The sequence below is a fragment of the Salvelinus fontinalis genome, chromosome 23 (assembly GCF_029448725.1).
Source record: "Salvelinus fontinalis isolate EN_2023a chromosome 23, ASM2944872v1, whole genome shotgun sequence".
NCBI lineage: Eukaryota > Metazoa > Chordata > Actinopteri > Salmoniformes > Salmonidae > Salvelinus > Salvelinus fontinalis.
Genome location: NC_074687.1, coordinates 31,298,464 through 31,318,913, shown reverse-complemented (window position 1 = coordinate 31,318,913; position 20,450 = coordinate 31,298,464). Strand labels below are relative to the sequence as shown.

The 20,450-nt window shown below is 41.8% G+C and overlaps 1 protein-coding gene across 3 annotated transcripts in view; it reads left to right on the top strand.

Moving 5' to 3' along the window:
* The window catches only part of LOC129821121 (diacylglycerol kinase beta-like), a 162,436-nt gene that overhangs the window by 8,637 nt on the left and 133,349 nt on the right, over nt 1–20,450 (top strand). The window lies entirely within an intron of this gene.

The window sequence follows — 20,450 nt, the reverse complement described above, 5'->3', positions numbered from 1 at the left end:
GTTGCTCCAGTGGCACCATACTACTATGGCTGACCCTGTAATATAACACTTTGCACTGCATCTATCTGGTGTACAAAACATTAGGAACACCTGCTCTTTACATGACATTGACTAACCAGGTGAAAGCTATGACCCCTTGTTGATGTCACCTGTTAAATTCACTTCAATCAGTGTAGATGAAGGGGAGGAGACAGGTTAAAGAATGATTTTTAAGCCTTGAGACAATTGAGACATGGATTGTGTATGTGTGCCATTCAGAGGGTGAATGGGCAAGACAAACGGCTTAAGTGCCTTTGAATGGTAGTAGGTAGAAGGTGCCAGGTACACCGGTTTGAGTGTGTCTAGAAATGCAACGCTTCTGGGTTTTTCACTCTCAACAGTTTCCTGTGTGTATCAAGAATGGTCCGTCACCCAAAGGACATCCAGACAACTTGACACATCTGTGGAAAGCATTGGAGTCAACACAGGCCAGCATCCCTGTGGAACGCTTTCAACAGCTTGTAGAGTCCATGCCCCAAATTAATTGAGGATGTTCTGAGGGCAAAAGGCGGTGCAACTCAATATTAGGAATGTGTTCCTAATGTTTTGTACACTAAGTGTATGTGACAATAAAACATTTTATTCATATATTTTTTGGTAGGGATAAAGTGACTAGGCAACAGGATAGATAATAAACAGTAGCATTTAGTATTTAGCAGTCTTATGGCTTGGGTGTAGAAGCCGTTATGTTTCAGACCTGGTACATCCGTACCGCTTGCCGTGCGGTAGCAGAGAGCACAGTCTATGACTTGGGTGGCTGGTCTTTGACAATTTTAGGGCCTTCCTCTGACACCACCTTGTATAGAAGTCATGGATGTCAGCCCGGCCCCAATGATGTACTGGGCCATGCGCACTACACTCTGTAGCGCTTTGTGGTCGATTGCCAAGCAGTTGCGATACCAAATGGTGATGCAGCCAATCAAGATGCTCTCAATGGTGCAGCTGTAGAAATTTTTGACGATCTGAGGGCCCATGCCAAATCTTTTCAGACTCCTGATGGGAAAGAGGCGTTGTTGTGCATTCTTCACGACTGAGTTGGTGTGTGTGGACCATGATAATTCCTTAGTGATGTGGACACAGAGGAACTTGAACATCTCGACCCGCTCCACTACAGCCAGTGTGGATGGGGATGTGCTTGGCACTCCGTTTCCTGTAGTCCACGATCAGCGCCTTTGCTGAGGTTGTGGGACTGCCAGGTCATTGACTTCCTCCCTATATGCTGTCTCATCGTCGTCAGTGATCAAGCCAACCACCGTTGTGCTGTCAGAAAACTTAATAATGGAGCTGGAGTCGTGGGCTGCCACACAGTCATGGGTGAACAGCGAGTACAGGAGGGAACTAAGCACACACCCCTGAGGGGCTCCCGTATTGGAGGATGTATTGTTGCCTACCCTCACCACCTGGGGGCAGCCCATCAGGAAGTCCAGGATACAGTTACTGAGGGAGATGTTCAGTCTCAGGGTCTTGAGCTTAGTGATGAGCTTGGAGCGCACTATGGTGTTGAACACTGAGCTATAGTCAATGAACAGCATTCTTACATAGGTTTTCCTTTTGTCCAGGTGGGAGAGGGGAGTGTGGAGTGCAATAGAGATTGCATCATCTGTGGATCTGTTGATGTGGTATGCAAATTGGAGTGGGTCCAAGGTGTCTGGGATGATGGTGTTGATGTGAGGTGCTCTCAGACATAGTTCCGTGTTGCTTGCCTCAAAGCAAATATAGAAGGAATTTAGCTAGTCTGGTAGGCTCGCATCACTGGGCATCTCGCGGCTGGGTTTCCCTTTATAATTTGTGATAGTTTGCAAGCCTTGCCACATCCCCACACTCATACAAACAAGTCACTTCAAGCTGACAGCAGATAGAGGGTCGGGGCCTATACTGACTGATGAGGAGACATTGTGATGCTTTTATCATGAGTACCACAGTCACTTCCTGAAGAGGGGATCCTGCGTTCCATTGTTGCTTCCGGCCAGCACGCATATCCACATTGGCACAATGTGTTGCTATTGAATAAATGTATATACTTGAGATGTTTCTCATATGTCACATGTACTTTATCATTGACAGTGTACAAGTTTCATTTTTTGAGGACTTTACACCAAGGAACGTTTAAACTGGAATGGCACTCTCAGTAATGGTTGCACAAAAATAACTAGTGACCTTGGAACTATAAGGTTCTATCTGAAAAAATATGTTTCCAAGATAATTGGTTTTAAAGTTCAGAACTCTCATTGGTTTGAATGATGTCAGTAATTTTTAATAAACATCATGAATTTGGTAATTTGCAAACCACGCCCTCAAATATTTTAATGAGCATCCAACTCTACATTATGAAGTAACTGGGCTTGGTATGGGCTAGCCCGTGCTGGGCTTGGTGTGGGCTAGCCCATGTTGGGCTGGTGTCCTCTAGCCGGTGTTGGACTGGTGTGAACTTTGTGTGGGTTAGCCTGTGGTGGGCTTAATATGGGCTAGCACCATGTTGGGCTGATGTGGGCTAGCCTGTGCTGGGCTAGTGTAGGCTAGCCCATGTTAGGCTGGTTTCGGCTGCCCGTGTTATCTGAATGGAAGATAAACTGAATACTGGGTGAGACATGCGTGTATCAAGAGTCTCAGAGCAGGAGTGCTGCAGCCCCCCCCCCCCCCGTCTATATAATCTTATTCACTATGATCTAAAAGGCTAAATTGATACTAGATCAGTACCGAGACGCTTGTGGATATGAGTCCTAGCTGTGCCTGTCTGGCATTGGCTGTCTTCTCATTACCTTTGACTGATTATGCTATTTCAAACTACCCCTCACTCCATGTATTTCCTTATCTCTCTCTCCCACTACCTCTCTCCCCCTCTCTCTCTCCCCCTCTTTCTCTGCCTCCCTCCTTTCTTCCTCCTCCCCTCTCCCCTTCTCCCTCTCTCTCTAGGGAAGGTGATGTCTTGCACCTCCATTCCTCTTTTATCGTCGTGGTGATCAGTGTCCTAATTTGGCAGTGCTGTCTCTCTAACATGCTCCAGCCATTCAGGCAAGATAAACGGCTCACTCCAGTGCAAGTTGTGCATTTACGTTTCAGTAGGTACTAGTGAGGTAGAGTACACTCGAGGTGGAGTACACGCTCACTCCCTTTAGTCCTACCTTGATTTTTCTTTACATGTTTTGCAGGTCGTTCTTAAGACATTTTGTATGTCTGTTTCCTGAAATGGGAGAGAACTGGTAAACATTTGCCCTGGTCGTACTAGAACTAGGGAGAGACGGTAAAGTGTGTTTCCCTTGGCAGTGTAAAGATAAACAGATCTGGGATCAGGCTGCGCTGTCTTGACCCTGAATACTGGCAAGACAGCACAAACAGATCTGGGACCAGGCTACCCTTGGAGAGGAATACGATTCAGATGCTGATGAGTAGGTGGCTGATTATGCTCTCAGAATTTGGACACACACAGGTGGAAGAGGAAAGTGTGAGTGTTATTTTGATTGTTGTGTTCAAAAGAAAGACTGTAGGTGAGTGTGTGTAAGAGAGAGACTTATATAAGTCAACTTATATAAATGTAAATCTGTTCCTTCCAATTTTGTTTTTAAATCACATCAACACATTATTGCAAGATATAGAGCTTTCAAAAACCTCAGTCGAATGAAATATTAAAGCTTACAGTAGAGGAAGAAACAGTGGTCAATGAGTCTGGAGAGAGTAGTACTCGTTGTACTGTCTGACGAAACTGCATATGGCTTGAGGACACAGAAAACCTTTGAGTCACCATTGTCTCTACAGTACCAGACATGTCAGGTGTTGACTGGCATCATTTTAATTTAATGGACATTTGAGGAATTTAGCAGACCCATATGCATTGGGTGCGTATCCACCCACGGTGCTCAGAATGACAGAAATCACATTTTGATTATGGTTATTCATCTTAACAGAAAATTAAACTCAAGGAATCAGCGTGCATCCTTCTTACCTAATTCCGCTGGGCACTTTAAAGATGTTCAAAAAACTGCCACATTTACTTTTCATCAGCTAACAAGACGAGTAAGGAACAGCAAAATCACTGGCCTATGTCAATCTAATATCTCCCATAGTAGAAAAGTTTACTTATTATATTGGTCAGCTTGTCGTTCTGTGCGAGAAATAAATTGTCTATTCCAAACAGACTTTGGGGCAGTTGTAGGACAATAGATCCCAAATTCATACAACCACTAGACCTAGGCTACATTATTGTAATAATGGAGCTGTGAGTCGGGAAGCAGGTGAAACGTTTAATAAAACAAAACCAGGAACGAGACAATTCCATGTGGCTACACGCCGGTACACAAGAATAATACCAACTAGTGTGTGAACATAAGATTGACATATAAGTGGGGAGGAAATTATGAAGGTAATGACGTCCAGGTGTGAATCATAATGATTAACAGGTGCACGTAATGATTAGTGCCAGGTGTGTGCGTAATGATGAATTCCAGGAATGGTGGTTACCGGGGACATCGTACGCCGCAAGGGGAGGAGCAGGAGAAGATGTGACAATTATTGTATTTTTTTTAAAGCAATGAGGCTGATGCAACAGATTGGAACGTTTAGCTTAAAATGTTGATAAACTATTATTTATTTAAAACATTTTATTTAACTAGGCAAGTCAGTTAAGAACATTCTTATTTACAATGACGGCCTACCCCGGTCAAACCCTAACGACGCTGGGTCAATTGTGCACCGCCCTATGGGACTCCCAATCACTGCCAGTTGTGATACAGCCTGGAATCGAACCAGGGTCTGTAGTGATGCCTCTAGCACTGAAATGCAATGCCTTAGACCACTGCGCCACTCGGGAGCCGACATTATAAGCGCAGAAATGCACACAAGGCAGTAGGCAACGCGCAAATGTTTGTTGCATAATGCAATTAGCTGGAAAACACCTTTGTCAGAAGTGCCACGCACATCTCTATGGGCACAAACGTCAATTCAACATCTATCCACGTTGGATCAATGTCATTTCATTGAAATTACGTAGAAACAACTTTATTCAACCAGTGTGTGCCCAGTGGGATGTCAGCGGTTTCATGTGTGTAATGTATAACTTCAAATTGAACCAAATCGTTTGCACAACTACTGGTTTCAATTTAATTGTCGGCCAACTTACAAGCAAATAGTTAATGAAATTATTGTTACAAATCAACTGGCAATGTTGCTAGCCAACTAGCCTGCTAACGATAGCCCTACCAGCCAGCTAACGTTACTTTAAAACTGAATGAGTCAGCCAGTTGATAGTAATAGCTAGCTTACAGCTACATTAAAATAAAATACAGTTTTGGAAATACATAACGCCATCTAACCAGTTATCAAAGAATGTTAGCTATATGCAGTTATCTTAGCCAGAAAGCTAGCCAGCCAGCTAAAGTTAGCTATTTAGCCAACTAGCTATTAGCCTAGCCACCCTAGCCAACCACCACAGTTACTGAAACATAACCGCATATTAAAAGCAAAGAGAGAGCAGAGACTTACAGATTGATGGTTGGGGCCCATCCAATGAGTGCAGGCTGAGTTGGCTACCAAAGCGAAGGGGAGGCGAGTGCTTCACCTGGCCGATGTCCAAAATATCTATATTCCAGATGTCAGTCAGCTAGAAAGCTACTAAGCCAAGGTGGAAAAATTTACAAAACTTCATGTTCATGTTATGCCGAAAAGTTGACAAAACAAAAAGGAGGACAGACGAAGTACTACACAAAGAGGTAGCAGGTATGATTTTCTCTTTAGTTTTGAACCCACAGCAAGAAAGCACTAATGGGTTCCCACTAAATAAAACAGCCACAAATGTGAATAGTATTAGATGCGGCCAGCTTGCGCTAGCTACCGAGCTAGCATACGAGCTCGGTAGCACAAAGTAGATCGTCCTCATAACGTTGAGAAATAGTGCATTGTGGGTAGATTAGAGGTTATCCGGAAATAAGTGAATAAATATGTAATAACTCTAAACAACTATGTTTGCACTTATAGGTAACCAGATCGTGACTATAACTAAGTTACTACGTTTTTGACCACACTGTGTTGTTACATTGGTGAGTAAAAACGAATACTTCCTACCCTTTAAGTATATGTTTTCAAAATGCCTAGTGCTTCCAGCTCATTGCAAAGTGGTGTGTGACGTGCTGAAGCCTGCCTACCATTGCCTATATACACCTGAATGGCGAATGGGAAGCGCTCTTCAATTACTAGTTGAAAAATAAAAATAGTAGCTCTTTTTAAAGTTTTTTTAACACTGGATTGCATTTAGAATTGTTATGCAATGATTGGGCTTATAAAAGCACATTTCACTCCAGCAGCAATGAAGAAGCTGTTTGAGAAGCTGTAGCAACAGCTCTCACACTGTCTGAGATTTTCTGTTCATACGCTCTGTATCTGTATGCTGTGCTTGTTTGATAAAGATAACGACAAACGAAAATAGACACACGGCAATTTAATTTCACAAAATTATGCAAATTAACCTATAAATTCCACTAAATTGTGCAAATTAACCTATGGACCGATAAACATGACCGGTGAAATGTATTTACATCGACTGGTATTTACATCAATGAATAGGCAAAAATATATATAATTCTCACAGACAGTTGGCGGACAGCAGTTTTACTTAGCGGCTTTTCATTTTTTTTATGCTCCAGCCATAAACGGCTCAATTCCAGTGCAAGTTGTGCATTTATGTTTCAAGTTGTGCATTTATGTTATGTTATCGACCAAAAGCCAACTTTTACCAGGGAACAGATAGAGCATGTTGAGTGGAGATAGAGAAAACCTTGGCCCATCTGTGTAGTAGTGGAAGTGCTCTGCAGAGCTGGGAGACGAAAAAAGACAAGAGGCTGAGTATGAACACAAAGTCGTCAATATCCATTCTCCTTTCCTCTCTTTATTCACAAAATCAACAGTCTGAATGGCTGAAAAACTCACTGCAGTCCATTAGAACACTGAAAGGAGAGAGGAAGTCTGGCAAAATAATGGTTAGATTGACTCTCTGTCTGTGTCTGTGTGAGCTTTTTTCTCATTTAATTTTGGCAAGTTTCTGATTCATAAATAAAAGGGTTGCACGTTGCTCATTCCATGACTCTTCTTCCTGTGGAACAACTTAAAAATAGAAGCCTTACTCAAACCACTCACAGGTCATGTTTAGTAATTTGTCATGCAGACTGGGGGAGGTGTGTATCAAAAGGATTCCCTCCTATTCTGTATAATTGAGCTCATAAAGAATGCTCTGTCTTCCCACATACTCTGATGACAGTGAAGGCACCATGTTGTGCATTTCGCATACATGCATCATATTAAATCTAGAATTTTTGGGGAACTCCAATTAACAATATCTCCTTTTCTTGTGAAATGACTGAAATATAGAAGCTTTACACCACTCATAGACCTTGTTTTGTCAGGAAGGAGATTAGAGTGCAGGATTCTCCGTTTAACATTTTGTATACAGTGCATTCGGAAAGTATTCAGACCCCTTGAGTTTGTTTTACATTTTGTTACGTTACAGCCTTATTCTAAAATTGATAAAATATGTTTTGCCCACATCAATCTACACATAATACACTATAATGATAAAGCTAAATCTGTTTTTAGAAATGTTAGCAAATGTATTCTAAATAAAAAACTGAATTTATTTATTTTCAAAAGTATTCAGATCCTTTGCTATGAGACTCGAAATTGAGCTCAGGTGCATCCTGTTTCCATTGGTCATCCTTAAGATGTTTCTACAACTTGATTGGAGTCCACCTGTGGTAAATTCAATTGATTGGACATGATTTGGAAAGGCACACACCTGTCTATATAAGGTTCCACAGTTGACAGTCCATGTCAGAGCAAAAACCAAGCCACGAGGTCGAAGGAATTGTACGTAGAGCTCCGAAACAGGATCTGGGGAAGGGTACCAAAAAATGACTGTAGCATTGAAGGTCCCCAAGAACACAGTGACTTCCATCATTTTTAAATGGATGAAGTTTGGAACCACCAAGACTCTTCGTAGAGCTGGCCCGCCCGGCCAAACTGTGCAATCGGGGGAGAAGGGCCTTGGTCAGGGAGGTGACCAAGAACCCGATGGTCACTATGACAGAGCTCCAGAGTTCCTCTGTTGAGTTGGGGGAACCTTCCAGAAGGACAACCATCTCTGTAGTTCTTCACCAATCAGGCCTTTATGGTAGAGTGGCCAGACGGAAGCCACTCCTCTGTAAAACGTACATGACAGCCCTCTTGGAGTTTACCAAAATGCACCTAAAGGACTCTCAGACCATGAGAAACAATATTCTCTGTTCTGATGGAACCTAGATTGAACTCTTTGGCCTGAATGCCAAACATCACATCTGGTGGAAACCTGGAACCATCTCTACGGTGAAGCATGGTGGTGGCAGCATCATGCTGTGGGGATGTTTTTCAGCGGCAGGGAATGGGAGACTAGTCAGTATCGAAGGAAAGATGAATGGAGCAAAGTACAGAGAGATCCATTGATGAAAACCTGCTCCAGCAGGACAACGACCCTAAGCCAAGACAACACAGGAGTGGCTTCGGGACAAGTCTCTGAATGTCATTGAGTGGCCCAGCCAGAGCCCGGACTTGAACCTGATTGAACATCTCTGGAGAGATCTGGAAATAGCTGTGCAGCGACGCTCCCCATCCAATGTAACAGATCTTGAGAGGATCTGCAGAGAGGAATGGGATAAATTCCCAAATACAGGTGTGCCAAGCCTGTAGCGTCATACCCAAGAAAGTATGTAATCGCTGCCAAAGCTAAGCTGTAATCGCTGCCAAAGTTGCTTCAACAAAGGGGTTTATTAGCATATTAACTGTGTATAAACAGGTTTTTGCTTTGTCATTATGGGGTATTGTATGTAGATTGATGAGGGAAAACAACATTTTAATACATTTTAGAATAAGGCTGTAATGTAACAAAATGTGAAAAAAGTCAAGGGGTCTGAATACTTTCCGAATGCACTGTAATTGAGTTAATTCAGTATACTCTGTATAGTGTCTGTGAGTATAACAGAAAACCTGAGAAAAATCCATTCGGGAAGTTTTTTTAATTAATTTTTTTAATGTTCTATTCAATGCCATTAAGTATCCATTGACTTAGGTCTCAAATTGCAGTTCCTGTGCCTTCCACTAGATGTCAACAGATGTCAACAAATTGTGTCAGGTTTGTATTCTGAAAAATGAGGAAGTAAGAGCAGTCTGAATGAGTGGACCCTAAAGTGTCACAGAGCTTTTTCATGCGCACGACCGAGAGAGTGCCTTTCTTGTTTACCTTTTATATTGACGACGTTATTGTCCGGTTGAAATATTATCGATTATTTAGGCTAAAAACAACCTGAGGATTGAATATAAACATCGTTTGACATGTTTCTATGAACTTTACGGATACAATTGTAACGGCTGTCCTCTTCCTCTTCAGACAAAGAGGAGGAGTAGGGATTGGACCAAAGCGCAGCGTGATAGTTTGACATAATAACGTTTATTAAAGAAAACACGAAAACACGAAAACTCTTCAACAAACTACAAAATAACAAAAACGACGTAGACGAAACCTGAACATGGAACTTACATAAATACACGAAGAACACACGAACAGGAACAGACTACATCAAACGAACGAACAAACCGAAACAGTCCCGTGTGGTGCAACATACACAGACACAGAAGACAACCACCCACAAACAAACAGTGTGAACAGCCTACCTTTATATGGTTCTCAATCAGAGGAAAATGTCAAACACCTGTCCCTGATTTAGAACCATATAAGGCTAATTACAACCGACCTAAACATAGAAACACATAACATAGAATGCCCACCCCAACTCACGTCCTGACCAACTAAACACATACAAAAATAACAGAAAACAGGTCAGGAACGTGACAACAATTTTGGGATTTTTTTACTGAAGAAAACGGGCGAACAAAACGGAGGTCTTTGGATATAAAGAGACTTTATCGAACAAAAGGAACATTTATTGAGTAAATGAATGTCTGCTGAGTGCAACCATATGAAGATCATCAAAGGTAAGGGATTCATTTTATCTCTATTTCTGACTTGTGTAACTCTTCTACTTGGCTGGTTACTGTTTGTAATGATTTGTCTGCTGGGCTATGTTCTCAAATAATCGTAAAGTATGCTTTCGCCGTAAAGCATTTTTTAAATATGACACCGTGGTTGGATTCACAAGAAGTTAATCTTTAAACCTATGTAAAATATGTTTTGTTTTCTGAATTTTTATAATGAGTATTTCTGTATTTGAATTTGGCGCCCAGCAGTTTCACTGGCTGTTGAAGAGGTGGGAGGCTAACGTCTCACGTACCCAAGAGAGGTTAAAAAGTAGTAAGTAGTTGCAAAGTTGCTAATTAGCTAAAATGCTAAATTTGTCTATCATGTGATTCAAACACACAACATTTTGGCTGCTAGACTTTCGTGTATACACCTACCCATCCTCCCCAACCAACCTCCCTCCTATTGTTTCTGCCTTAATAACTTACTGCCTTCATCTGTGATTGAAATGCACTGTATAAAAATAAGTGTGGTGGACACCATTTTTCTTTTTCTTTTTCTATCACCAATTTAGCAAAAGTAATTTGTGTCTATTTCACGATAATTTGTGATCGTAGAATGGTCCTTCCACATGGTGTGTGGACGTCACAGGTTGACGTGCACTGCAAACGATCATGTTTTGTGTGTATTCACGTGCCCATGCACACATACTCCACACTAAGACAGAAACTGATCCATAAGGTGCCACTCTGCTGCTGAACCTCCCCCTACCTCCCCCTCCTCCTATTGTGCATCTCCTTGTTGTGTGCACACTTACTGTATGATGTCAGAGTTGCTAGGCAACCTTGTGAGCAAGCCAGAATCCCTCTCTGCACAGAGGGGAGGCCCTATCCTATTGATTGGCAAGTGCTTCTGTCTCCCCCTCGGCCCCTCCACTTCCCTTACCCTACCCTTTCTCCTTTCCCCCGGATGCACACACACACACACACACACACACACACACACACACACACACACACACACACACACACACACACACACACACACACACACACACACACACACACACACACACACACACACACACACACACACACAACCAGCTCCACTCCTCTCTTTGTCCTCCATCTCTACTGTAGGTCTCCAATCTCCAAGCATGCATGCTCTACGTCTGAACTAGCCTTGCTGCATTATCACAGTGTAGTAGTGGTAGTGCTCTGCAGAGCTGAGAGACGAGAGGCCGAGGGCTACGGGACAGAAGGGTGAGTGTTTGCCGACCACCACGGACAAGCACCCTCTCCCTGCCTGTTTCATTAGGCTTACACTATGACCAAAGCCGGCAGGAGGCAATGATCAGCTAGTGGGAAATCTGATTTTCAAAATGTTGATGCCATATTTATAATTATATATAATACATGCAACAAATGTTCCACCAACAGGTTTTTGTGACAATGCAATAAACAAAGCACACTGACTTTGGATGCTTCAATATCATGGTTTGCATTTTCAACACCACAATAAATAGACTAGTTCAATCTCGACAAACAGAAAATAGGTCCCTCCCTACCTTGTCGGTATCTCTGAATGTCATTAATATTTGGGGTGTTTGGTAACAGATGTCTCTTTCCATTCATCAAATGCCCGCTGCACAGTTTAGATTGATTAGTTGATTTTATTTGTCAGTAAAAAAAATGCATAAATACAAAGAGTAAAAAAACAACAAATGCCCGGGATTGCACATTATAGTCAGAGACTTATTTCCATCAGGGTCCCTATTTCCTTTTTACATCAGTACATGCAATTACATAGATACAGAAACATTACAGAGATACAGACACATTCATGAGATACAGACAAAAAAGTTATAATGTTCACACATTAGCCAGCTGTAGACATTCTATTTAAAAGTGGTTATGGTTGGTATGGTTTTGAGTTGCTTTGTTCCACTCAACCGCACTGGTATATTTAAAACAGTGAATATTAGAGTCTCTGGCTCTGGTATTATGCTCTAACAAATGAAAAATAGTTGGATAAGTACCTGGGGGCTGAGTTCGTGATAAGTCTGTGGACCAGACCAAATTGAATCAATTGGGGAGCCTAATAAATACAACAACAAAAAATACAAAACAAGTTTAATAAATACTACTTTTTTTCCCACAGATAGACAGCCTAGCCGCTTAAAATGCTCGAACTCCAGATGAGTATGAGAGGGGAGTTTACAATTCTTGTTTTGGCTGGTCTGGAGCTTATTCTTTAGATGTTTAGGGCTGCTGGTGAACCATGATGTGCAGGCATAATCAAAGTGACACTGGACTAGTGCACTTGCCAGAGTCCTTAGGGTGTCTGTAGGTTTCCGTCCAATTGGCGACAAATTTCCATGCGAATATTCTAAAATCTCCATAAAAACAAATGCGCATTTTCCCATCAGAGTTGTTTCCATCCAATTGACATGTGGATAAATCTCTGAGTAAATATGTAGTGCACATAAAAATAACTTTATTGCATAAATTCCCAGGTACCGAATAAAAAATACAAGTTAAATGGGTTTCCATCGCATTTTAATCTCTAGGCCTACTGATGGTTTTGTCAAATGTTGCATAGGTACAGCGAGTGTGCCCACTCTGGTATTACACATGTGCTCCAGCGAACAGCTCACAGAACAGCTCACAATGCAGGTATAGCCTACTACATGATGAGATAATCATGGACAAAAGTGTTTGTCATGTTTTTTTTTTGTTTTTTTTTGTCAAACGGCAGCCAAGCATCAATCATCATGTCACCAGAATAAGGCCCTCAATATTTTTTGAAAGGAGCATCTAGCTCATCACCGTGCACTTTCACCACCCTGTGAAGTTCATAATCATTTGTTTAATCTAGCCTAATATATTACACGCTTTTCCATGATGTTGTGACCTTTTTATCCGACATGTACTTTACTCACATAAAAAGGTTGGATGGAAACCAGGTTAATATCAGGCCATTTTGAGGATGCTGTAATTATATTTTGGACGAACGTGTGCATGCTTACAGGAGACATTTGAATTAGCCTAATCAGAGTCAAACATTGTGACTGGTTGTGATTATGCCACATATAAAATATAACACATTTGAAAAGTTAAACGGCAAATATTTTGGCTATATTGAAGCATTAGGTTCTAGGTGTGTGAGGAAAAGCTGCTTGGATTGGAGAGGAGGCAGAGCGCACCTTAAGCTTTCCTGAAAAACTGGGCCTACCAGGTTATATAGGACGACTTGGGTCATGATGGAATGATGATCTGCAACAGACAGAGCATCTCAGTATCAGAAGTAAAAATACAGCCAGACTGGCCTGGTACTGTACCTTTCTAGACCTATAAACTGTCAAGACTACTGATCCATAAGGTGCCACTCTGCTCCTGAACCTCCCCCTACCTCCCCCTCCTACCTCCCCCTCCTCCTATTGTGCTTGTTGTGTGCACACTTACTGTATGACGTCAGAGTTGCTAGGCAACCTTGTGAGCAAACAGAATCCCTCTGCACAGAGGGGAAGTCCCATCCCGTTGATCGGAAAGTGCCTCTGCCTCCCCCTCGGCCCCTCCCATCATTTCCCCTACCCTACCCTCTCTCCTTCCCCCGGATTCATGCACACACACACACACTCCAAGCATGCATGCTCTACGTCTGAACTAGCCTTGCTGCAGCCTCATTATCACAGTGTAGTAGTGGTAGTGCTCTACAGAGATGAGAGATGGGAGGCTGAGTATGAACTTAGAGGTGGTAATATCCACTCTCCTTTCCTCTCTTTATTCTTCGCAAAATCAACAGTCTAAATGGCTGAACAACTTACTGCAGTCCATTAGAACACTAAATAGATAGAGGAGGTCTGGCAAAAGGATGGTTAGATTGATTCTCTCTGTCTGTGTCTGTGTGGGCTTTTTTCTCATTGGCTTTTGTCAAGTTTCTGACTCAGAAATAATAAGGGTTGCACGTTGCTCATTGCATGATTCATTCAATCATCAGGGGGGACCACAAGACCTGACTCTTCTTCCCGTGGAACAACTTAAAAATAGAAGCCTTACTCATACCACTCACAGGTCATGTTTTGTCATTGTCGTGCAGACTGGGGGAGGTGTGTATCAAAAGGATTCCCCGATTCCTATTCTGTATAATTGAGCAGTGAAGGCATCATGGTTTGCATTTCGCATATACACATGCATCATATTCATTCTCTGATTTTTGGGGGAACTCCGAGTAAGTAACAAGATTTTTTTGTGAAATGACACACGCGCACGCGCACGCACCCACATACACACACACACACACACACACACACACACACACACACACACACACACACACACACACACACACACACACACACACACACACACACACACACACACACACAGAGACAACCAGCTCCACTCCTCTCTCTGTCCTCCACCTCCACTGTACGTCTCCAATATCCAAGCTTGCATGCTCTGCTGCTGCACCATTATCACATGCCACCCTTTAACGTTGTATGGATGAGGGTAGTTATCAGGTACGACAGGACTTTCATTTTGGATCAACACCTTTTTCTCCCTGTCTGCCTGTGTCACGACCTCCGCCGAAGTCGGTCCATCTCCTTGTTTGGGCGGTGTTCGGAGGTCGGCGTCGCCGACCTTCTAGCCTTCGCCGATCTACCTTTCATTTTCCATTTGTTTTGTCTTGTCTTGTCTTCCCACACACCTGGTTCCAATTCCATAATTACATGTTGGTTATTTAACCTTCTGTTTCCCCCATGTGCTTGTCCGTAATTGTTTATTGTAAATGTATGTGCACGTTATGTCTGGCGTGTGAAGGGTTTTGTCCCATTGTATATATTGTTTTTTGTTCACTGTGATTTTTATTATTAAACTGCGCCGTTGTAACACAGTCTTTGCTCTCCTGCGCCTGACTTCTCTGCCGCCAGTATGCACTCATTAGAGCCTATGACTGGCTGTGAGACAGAGGAGAGAAAGGAGAGACTGTTAGGCTACACATGGAGATTGTTTGTTTGGTCTATTTTAGTATATTTACAAAGTACATGACCGCAGGCTGACCAGTTTTGAACACATTTCTGTTTTTAGACTTCCTTCCAGGCTTTATTATCCAATAATTGGGATTCATACTTTCTTTATTTCATTTTCTTTATTTTTTTTGCCTTCCATGTACATTCTCAAACCCATAGCACCTTTATTCAACTCATCTGTTTACAGAAACAGTATGGTCGTGTCTGGGAAAATGCCAAGAAATGTCACTGTCTGAATGTGACACTGCGGTGCTTCACAGTTGGGTTTTTACATCCATTCACCCTTGAGATAGGCCTACACAAACTCAAATCTTCATTAGTCTAAGTGTATTCAATTCAATTAATCTATATTTAGCCAGGATAGTCCACTCAGCAATTTGTAAAGTAATGGCATAACCAGGTGTCGACCTGAGAAAAGTCATACTTATAGAACTTGAGCAATGGATATTGATTGATTCATCGAGTCATTTGTTAAGAACTGAAAGGCAGGAAAACTGAGACGTGACCTTGCTAGCTCCAAATATGATGAATTCCATATATTCCACTAGCTTGGTACTCTCAAAGGAATATGGTAATATTCTATATTTTGGGACTCCGAGTTGGAAGTAAACTGTTCCTGTGGGGAAACATATTCATATTTATTGCTGTTATGGGAGAGTAACAGAAATTCACCAGCCATGATTAATGGACAAACTGAAAAATTATCTTATGAAACTCTGGATCACATTAATGATCAAAATGAACAGGAAAGAAGATATTGTACCTCAGGTTTGATAGGTGCTTCTACACCTGCATTGCTTGCTGTTTGGGGTTTTAGGCTGGGTTTCTGTACAGCACTTCGAGATATTAGCTGATGTGCGAAGGGCTATATAAAATAAACTTGATTGATTGATTGATAAAGCTGTGCCAGGCTAGCTTGACAGATGTAACCTGGCCCAGCGCTGGCAAAGTACTGCCCAAATCAAAACACCAACTGGGCACTTTAATTATATCGGGACACTAACACCCACCTGGCTCCCTGCCAGGCTCCCTCAAATAGTAAGAATATTTTGGATGAGCACACACACAAGCTCAGACAATCTGCTCTCAAATGACTTTCCAGGAACTGGATGATTTGACAGGAACATGGACAAATACAGACCATACTCATAGAGATCAGACCCTCTGTGTTTGGTTGTATTGAGAATAGGTACTGAAAATAGGCCTAGATGCTGCCCCATAGTTTATGTACAGACAAAGGTCTCTCTATGTTTTCTAATACCATAAGAGTAATGGATCCTCCATATTGTCTGACCACCTCTTCAGTAAAGTAGGAGAGAATGGGGTATGCTGAGCCATTTTTTACATTCAGCATCACTACTTTAAGGGAAATCTAATATTCTTTCTAGCAAAGATATTTACATGCACTGAGTGTACAAAACATTAAGAACACCTGCTCTTTCCATGACATATACTGACCAGGTGAATACAGGTGAAAGCTTTGATCCCTTATTGATGTCACTTGTTAAATCCACTTCAATCAATGTGGATGAAGGGGAGGAGACAGGTTAAAGAAGGATTTCTAAGCCCTGAGACAATTGAGACAAAAGATTGAAGTGCCTTTGAACGGGGTCTGGTAGTAGTTGCCAGGCGCACCGGTTCGAGTGTGTCAAGAACTGCAACGCTGCAGGGTATTTCACGCTCAACAGTTTCCCATGTGTATCAAGAATGTTCCACCACCCAAAGGACATCCAGCCAACTTGACATAACTGTTGGAAGCATTGGAGCCAACACGGGTAAGCATCCCTGTGGAATGCTTTCAACACCTTGTAGAGTAAATGCCCCAATGAATTTAGGCTGTTCTGAGGGCAAAAGAGGGTGCAATGCATTGTACACTCAGTGTATATTTCAGGATGTTGTGTATTCTTGGAATTCATGTAAACATCACAGTTTTGAAAACATAGCTTTTCCAAAAATGTGGTCTCTTGGCATAGGGACAGGGTAAGTTGAGCCGCCTTGGGGTAAGTGGGTGGTGGTGTCCTGTGACAGTGGGTGATGGTGCTGGTAGGTCAAGGTTTAATTCATGGAGATGTGGTATATTGCATATCTTAAATGTATGCCTACATTTAGATAAAGATCTCTCTGTTCAATATCACTTACCCTTCCATTTCTTGACCAGTTGTCTAGGACAGAGATGTTGTTTCAATGTGCCAATTTGTAGAAATGTTCTCTGCATTTGAGGCTACTAAGCCCATGAAACTGGTCCACGAGATTCTTAATATAATTAGCAAGCTCAGCCTCCATGTCGTCAGATAAGACCTTGTGTGCCTCTGCTACTGTATCATTGCCTCTCTTTCGCACAGGTACATGTTTGTTTTCTTTTTTTGTTAATGTACTGTACCTCTTCAGTGTCATTTAGTTTATTATTTCATCCCTTGCTGCTGCTCGAATGGACTTCTTCCCTTCTCTCACTTCCTTGCCTGCTTGCTCAAGAACCTCAAGGGGGCTAGACCCCTGCTTGTTTTATGTTTGTGTACACAGGGCATGATGATATCTGCTCAATAACAATGCACTATCTTGAGTTCATATGCATGACACATTGCAAAAATAGTGTGCATTAAACTGGCAACATGTTATAATCATTTGTATGGGGTATGTTGGCCATTGGGTCAACATACCACAAGGCAAATATTTTGAATATATTATCCCACACAGTTAAAAAGATGCACTTTCATGATAGGTTTAGAACCTCAAATGCTGTACAAAACAATCTTAAAACGTTCAACTTTGGTTTAGATACAAGCATCATGAAACCTATAACACAATACCATTAATTTGACTTTGTGAAAATCTAACCTGGACTCAGGCATAGACATAACATAGTAAAATAAAATCTGGGGAAACTCAATATAGTCTGATATGTAAAGTTTTATGGTATGTATTAATTTGTGGATCTCCATCATCCATTTTGTATGAATAACAATTTGTTGTGGCTAACGTTAGTTAGGTTGCTAGGTGACTGATGCTAATGTTAGCTAGGCGGCTAAGATTAGCTAGGCTAGGGGATAGGGTTAGGAATTAGGTTAATATTATGGTTAGGGGAAGGGTTAGCTAACATGCTAAGTAGATGCAAAATAACTAAACAGTAGTAATTAGTTGCATAGTTTCTAAAATGCTAAACTTGTCCATGATAAGATTTGAACAAGCAACCTTTGGGTTGCTAGTTGTTCGCTTTATACGCCTACCCATACACCCTGACAAACCACCCTCCTTTCGTTTTTGTGAAGTAACCTTCTGTCTTATGTAGCCATACCAAGTGTAACATATCATAGTAATTTGCGTGTCCTGGATTTTCATGTACTATGTTACATTTAGTCTATGAGACCTGGCTGGAAAGTCCTTTTTTTCTACCTAACTTGTTTACCACTTTTTCCATGTGGTTTCTTCCTTCATCTACTCCATGAATTGATGACCTCTTCCTAATTATTTGTCACATAATTCATTTTGTGTCTGGTTTCCTAGAAACAACCCACTGGGCATAGATGTCAATTCAATGTCTATTCCACATAGGTTCAACATAATTTCATTGAAATGAAGTGGAAACAATGGGGATGAGTGGGATGAGTGTGTGCCCAGTGGGAAGGGCTGGCTCCACTAAACCTTTGGCTCAACTCATCCCACTCTCCCCTATAGTATACTATAAGTGCCACCCAGGGCTTGCCAAATGTACATTTTTCCCCACCATATTTAGAGACACTGTATTCTCTCTCTCACACTAGAATGTCAAAAAATTGTATTTGTCACATTCTTCGTAAGCAACAGGTGTAGACTGACAGTGAAACGCTTACTTACGGGCCCTTCCCAACAATGCAGAGATAAAGAAAATAGAGAAATAATATAAAAGGTATAACACGTAATAATAAATACACAATGTGTATTGATAACTTGGCTATACTGGTAACTCTACACATGGGTATCAGTACCGAGTTGATGTGCAGGGGTACGAGGCAATTGATGTAAATACTGTATACATATAACTAAGTGACTAGGCAACAGGATAGATAATAAACAGTAGCAGCAGCGTATGTGATACGTTTAAAAAAAAAAATTGTTTGTGCGAAAAGGGTCAATGCAGATAGTCCGAGTAGCTATTTGGTTAACTATTTAACAAACTATTTAGCAGTCGTATTGCTTGGTTCATCGGAACCACTTGCCGTGCGGTAGCAGAGAGAACAGTCTATGACTTGGGTGGCTGGAGTCTTTGACAATTTGTAGGGCCTTCCACTGGCACCACCTGGTATAAACTTCCTGGATGGCAGGGAGCTCAGTCCCAGTGATGTACTAGGCCGTACGCATTACCCTCTGTAGCACCTTGTGGTCGGATGCCAAGCACTTGTGGTCTGCTTATATCAAACTAGGTATTTCTAGTTCCTCCTCCATTCCTCCATTCCTCCTCTCTGGGCCTTTCAAATCAGCTTATGCTTTACAATACCTAGAAGTAATAAAAATAAAAATAAATCTGATTCCCTCAGAATTTACACAGTATTCTCTCTCATTATTGTTCTGTCAGTCTACGCTAGAGGTCTACCTAACTAGTGTACTAAATCTCTCTTGTAATTTCCCTCTCCTCTTTCTGCCAATCAAGTCATTCCATGCCACAGTACTGTGAAATATTGTAGTTTTACCTAGAAGTCATTTCATCTTTACAACTTCTAGGAAGAGAATGCATCAGAAAAGCTCTCATAGAATTGGATCAGTTGCAAATCACAGTGTGTGTCTATTCAGTATTCTTGCACATGTTGCATGCACGTGTGTAAATGTGTATGTGAACGTGAATGTGTGTGCCTGCGTTTGTGCATCTGTATACGCATGTGTGTGTGCGTGCGTGCATGCGTGCGTGTGTGTGAGTTTGTGTTAGTACATATCTGGTTGACGAGATTCAACTTTGATCTCTCCACACCAACCAGGTGTCCAATCTACACCTCTGTGATGAGCTCCCATGGCTAACATCATCACCTAACTCTCACTGAGGGTAGGGCAGCTATCATCATACAACCTTGGCCTCAGTTATAGGTCCTCTCCCCGATCCTTCCCCTGTGTTGCTGTTTCTCCTTCTGTTGCATTTACACCAAGTGTCAAATTCATTCCACGGTGGGCTGAGTGCCTGTGGGTTTTCTTTCCCCTCTTGATTGATACATTTGATTGATAAATGAAGGTCACAAATTGGTAAGGAGCTCCCCTCACCTGGTTGTCTAGGTCTTAAATAAAAGGAAAAGCCAAAAACCTGCAGACACTCAGCCATCCGTGGAATGAGTTTGACAGCCCTGATTTACACCTTACAGATGTTTGATGCTTGAATCTTTCTCCCCACCCACCTCCCTGTCCATAAACGGGTAAATTTTGTGTGAGTGT